Source organism: Eutrigla gurnardus (assembly GCF_963514095.1).
Source record: "Eutrigla gurnardus genome assembly, chromosome: 22".
In the NCBI taxonomy this organism is placed as follows: domain Eukaryota; kingdom Metazoa; phylum Chordata; class Actinopteri; order Perciformes; family Triglidae; genus Eutrigla; species Eutrigla gurnardus.
The window spans coordinates 5,170,375-5,175,911 of NC_139933.1; the positions used below are offsets into that span (position 1 = coordinate 5,170,375).

At 40.6% G+C, this 5,537-nt stretch overlaps 1 protein-coding gene across 1 annotated transcript in view; it reads left to right on the plus strand.

Moving 5' to 3' along the window:
• LOC311008351 (uncharacterized protein) overlaps positions 1-2,037 on the plus strand; it is a 5,272-nt gene extending 3,235 nt beyond the window's left edge. Inside the window, exon 4 of the mRNA XM_084001957.1 lies at positions 1-2,037. This exon is cut by the window's left edge and continues 406 nt beyond it. The gene's annotated coding sequence lies outside the window, so the exon portion shown is untranslated.
• Positions 2,038-5,537: the final 3,500 nt, after the last annotated feature.

The following is a 5,537-nucleotide window of genomic DNA, read 5'->3' on the forward strand; positions in this document are numbered from 1 at the left end:
AGTCGCTCTGACCCCCAACTACAACCTCAACCTTCCCCCTTACTTCCCGGGACTGTTTCTCATCTCCCCCCCGGGGTTTTCAGAGGGTTTCACCCCGTGCTGTCAGCCCGGCGAGCACGCCCCCTCGGCGGCGGCGGATTTGTCGGCTCGGTCGAGTCCGACTGGGACCTGAGCTCTCGGGCAGACTCGTCCTCCATCCCACGGGGACCTTCACCTCAGGGGGGAGACTCTTACCAAGTAGCCACGCCTCTTCCTCTTTCTTCACGGGCATTTCCTGTCGGACGCACACATAGCCGAACTGTTTCAGATGGACAGCCATATTTTCTCTCTCTTTCAGTTTTTGGGTTTGTTTCTTTCTTTACTTCCTGTGTGCGCGCACAGCGAACCCAGCCCGAGACCGAACTCACTAATAACTAAAAAGTCATGTACAGAAAAAAAAAAAACAAACTCATGTATGAAACCTGTATGTTAATTAATAAGACCTTATGGAATGTTGATAACGATAATTAACGAATATTGATAAACTCAAAGTGGTACTTCCCTCACGTTCTGCATTTCAAATAGGAGTGGAGTGCACTTCACAAGTGTCTAGCTGGAGTTTCCGCCCCCCAAAAACCCGCTCGCCGACCTTAATGACAGCTCTCCCGTTTCTACCGGGAGATTTAAACAAGAAAAGCGCTTCCTTTTTATTTGATCCTTCCTTTCTTGCTGTCTTTCTTCTTCTTTCTTTTGCTGCCTTTTATCCGCGCTTGCTTACTTTACTTCCAAACAGTTGACAGTAGCACCAGAAATAGGCCAACAGGGGAGGAAAGTCCTGAAGTACTGACAGTATGTAGGTTAGGAAACCTTTCTCTTAGGCTTGGAGGGGGGGGGGATGACTCAAGTGCGCTTTACAAGGTTTCCCGGCTGAAGTGCACTTTCCGAAAAGGCTGTTTGACTGAGAAGCAGCTGGGGAGACGTCGATAGTTTTACTTAAAAAGGCCTCAGGTGACTTAGCTTGACTGGCACTTATCAATTCACCCTCCCACTGAAACTGGAGACAATGACATGTCTAATATGAATATGCTTTAATATATATATACATATATAGTATTAAAGGTATATTTTTGGCGAGTGAGCTTCTTCAGAGATGTCGTATGAACAGGTATTATACAGAACCGTTATGACTTAATTCACCCCTTTACTGAGGAGCATTCTGAAATGTTTTAGAGTGCATTTATTTACACTTTATTCTACGAAATAGTATCTTAAATAACAAAAGTCCTTATTCAACAACTGGCCAATGTGAAGTTCTTCAAGAAGGAACTGATGTTGATGGATCGTTGTAACTAAAACCAAAGGTTGGCACTTAACTCAGAGAGCGTGTTTAACGTTGCTAGTTTTGTTTTCATTTAGGTTGAGATTCTGTCGTTGTTTATGTTTGTTTGTTTGTTTGTTTTGGGGGGAGGGGTGGGGGTGGGGGGGTTCTGGATGTGGGAGAATGTAGCCAATTGTAGCGCATGAGTCCGCTATGCAAATCAAAACCTTCCCTCACGAATCCTGTATCAGAGACGTCAGGAGGCAGACACACCCAGCCACCCACGGGGGGCGCTCTCTCTCACGGACTCTGGCAGAGGCGCAGAGAGGTGGAGGGGATCTCATGTTCAATGCTGCTCGTGAAACTTTGTTGCTCCGCATCTAAACTGCTGTGTTTTAAAACCGAAGGATTGCAGAAAGGAGAGCGACAAAGTGTGGATAGAGAGAGAGAGATAGATGGAGAGAGAGAGCAACAAAACAAAAAAACAAAAAAAGGAGGAGAGAAAGGGAGCGAATGAATGTACACTAAAGGATGAACGCGTGTGTTTGTGAGTGATGTGACGGTCCGGAGGCGGGAGAGAGGTTGGGAGAGTGAAGTGTGGGTGGACTGGTTTATTGTATGTGGGTGTGTGTGGACCGTGTGTGTCAGTTCTGGGGTGGTGTTGCTCCGGGAAAGAGGGAACCTGTATTTTTGCAATAAAGTTATTTACCAATGCACTCCCACAGGGGGCGTAACCACCGAACCGAATGTCCTTGTCGTCATTTTGCTTGTGGAAAGATCAGTGAAGATGATACACTTTATTTAATCCACAAATATGATTTTATTTTTGCGCAAGATGTTTACGAAATTTCTTTCATCGTATAAATAGACTTAATACATTTTAATGGAGTCATTGTGGTAAAAGGTAAGTACTTTAAAAGGTGAAATTACATGTCACGGCAATAATTTCTCTGAATAGACTAGAAATGACAAAACACAAAACATATTAAGAAAAAAGACTCACTCAAAAATCAGACATTGAATTATTTGCATCGGCAAAGACATACAATTCTTTTTTTTTTTTTCAAACTTTTTTTATGGGGTTTTGCAGATTAGTACAATTGTATTAAAACATTTACATAAAGTAAAGTAAAGTAGTCATTTTTTCTTATAGAAAAAGCAAACAAACAGGCCGTAGAAAACAACAGTGAAGTAATGCTGCGAACCCAAACAGCTAGACATACAATTCTGATTTGATTACATTATTATTATTATTATTATTGGACAAATAAATACATATTTTTCAAATTGAGATTTCAAAACATTTCATAGACGACTTTAAACAATTTAATTGCTTAGTAAGTCTTAATGTTAATGATATTATTTTGTGCATGCAACAGGGCTACTTAATTGGAGGATGTAAACCGGAAGTAGAATGTCCCAATGGGCTCTGCAGGTTAACTGTGGGCGACAACTTGCGCCATGTTTTTGTTTAGCTTATATTTGCAAACGTTTTGGCAAATTTGCACATTAAAAGTAAGCCGAAGCAGCTTTTAGCGGTTGCTGGTTTGAGTTTACCCACGGGTGTGCAGGTGACTCTCACTACGTCACTTTGATACCGAAGAAGAGTTAAAAATGCGAAGATTCTCGGGCAGGAGTTACTGCACGGAGCGTCTAATTGCTGTGATTTCTTGGCGGATTTATGGACGTCGTTTGCTCTGGGCCTCGCAGCGGTTAACGGTGAGTGTAAATCACACTTCTATAATAATGTGTTTTTATGTCGGTTCACTTTTCACTGGGTTTAATGACGAGGAGGAGTAAATGTATGGAAGCCCATTTCCGCCAATTTCAGAAAAAAAAATCATGATTTACTATTTTAAAAAGATTGCATAGTATCTCAGATAATGCCTTAGTTTCTCAAAATATTGATATTATAGTATCTCAGAACAATGATTTTGAGAAAGTATCTAATTATTATGAGATACAAAATCTTTATTTTGAGATACTAAGTCACTATTCTCTGTGGCAGTTTTCTGAAAGTGGCAGAAATGGGCTTCCATAATTCCCACGCCACGTTAAAAAAATAAATAAAATAAAATCCAAGTTGTACATGTGTGAAGTAGCAATTTTTAGGCACTGCACTAGAGTATAGCATATTTCCCTTTTCTGTTCTACTTTACACATTAATTATAATCTAGTAACAATAACATAACATAGCCTGAGCCATTCTGAATGAATAGTACGTCTGGTAGCCTACAACTTTTTAGTATTTTATAAAAAAAAATAATAATAATAATTTAAGCCAAATTCTGTGGGTATTTTGTTTTACTCCAGTAGAAAATGTGAGTACTTACTGCATGCAGCTGCTCAAGATGCATTTTGTAAACCCCAGTTATTTTGTCCTGTTGGCCAGTCTGCAGTGTGGCCCTCCACCACTAGATGTAAGCAGTGATACACTGACCCTGCACAGCCATTCACATTTTCATTCACAGACATTTCTGCATCACTGAGCCATATAAACACGCTCACGTTAGCGTACACATCCTTTTCACTGCAGAACAGAGCAGAGAAAAAAGGTGATGAATCAATAGCCATCCCCTTTCACGTAGAGACTCTCTCCGGTACTGGAAGAGTACGACTGGTTCTTTTATGCATGTGTGCTTATGTTGGTCCTGCTATCCTGTTGAGATTCGGTGACCTGAATTCGGAGACCCTGCAGGATCTGGTTGCTCATATTTACTGGCATATTTATTTAGCCTGGGGAACAAAGAGTTGAACTTAACATCACACTTTTTAGCCTCCTGAGGTTTTTTGAGGAAAGTACATATATTTGTCTGTTTCAATCATGTACTCCCTATAGATGTTGTTTCAGCCAAGTACCTCCGAAACATTCGTTGTGGCAGTTTGCAGTTCATGACTTTTTCATAGGAAATACTGAATATAAAATGTAGTTTATTAGACTTACATTTACATTTTTGATTGAACTTCTAGCTTAATTATTTTAGGAATAATTGATATTCTTTTAATCATTAAAAAATCTCACGTACAACCTGAAGCACTCTAAAGTACCCTTATAGGTGCTAGAAGAGAAACGGGTCTAGACTATTGAACTAGAAGGAATGACGGTCTGCAAATGTTGGTGAAAGAAATGGTAAAGGTTGTTCTTGTTGCATTCGCTATTGATCGTCAAATTGCCAGAATACATGCTGAAGAAAGGTGGGGTTTCTTTTTGGCCAAAACGTCCACACACAAAAAAAAATGTCTGAGTGCTGTCCTCCTTATTTTTTTTCTTTTTTTTTAAAAGCCAATATTATAGCCTGAAAGCTTGTGTTGAAATGAAGTGGGTCAACAGAAGGCATACAGATAGTGCAGTCAACAAAGATAACACAGATTTTCCTTTAGAAAACAAGGTTTCCTTTGAGGGCAGTGAAGGAAAGCCAACTGAAAGTCTCAGAATGAGTCTGGAGCTCCAAGACCTCCGGCAGTGATGTGGCAGCGCGGGAAAACACGTGGAGGGGAGAGTAATTAGTCACTTGTCACACCTGTACTGAGAAACTATGACGTCAGCCGTCCCGTCAAGTTGTCAGTGGATGCATCAGACAGTGGATTAGATGCCGACAGGAAGGTTTTTTTCAGTGGAAATTTTTTGAATATGATCTTAAACCACTTTATTATAAATAAGACACTCTGCAGTGGTTAAAAATAATGCATTAATGTTGACTGACTTTCATTTTTAAAGCAAAAGCTCATCAGTTTGGCAAATACTTTCTGGCCGAACGTTACATGGGAAAGCTGAAGCTAGTTAGCATAGCTTAGCTTAGCTTAGCTTAGCGTAAAGACTTGAAACGGGGGGAAGCTAGCATGGCTCTGTCCAAAAGTAACAAAATAGACTTACTCACCTCTAAAACTTTAACATAATTTATATCTCAGACCATTTCTTGGCTCCAAGCAGTTGCCAGGCAACCAATAAGTAAAATAATAAATTACTGCGCCCGTGCAACACATGGAGGAGCGGGACTTTTTTCGGTTTCGGCGATGCGTTCAAAGTCTCTGGGGTTTTTCCAAATGCCAGAGAAGAAGCGTTTTACATTCGAACAGCCACTCGAGCTCTTCTCCACTTGAATGTAAATGTTTGATTAGCAGGCGTTTGCTGAAACCACGGATGCTGTCGGCGGTCTAGATAATGTAAATATGCGAAGTGCACTTTTTTTAACCTGCGATCATTAGCATAGCCCACCGGCATTGTGGGAACACAATCCAA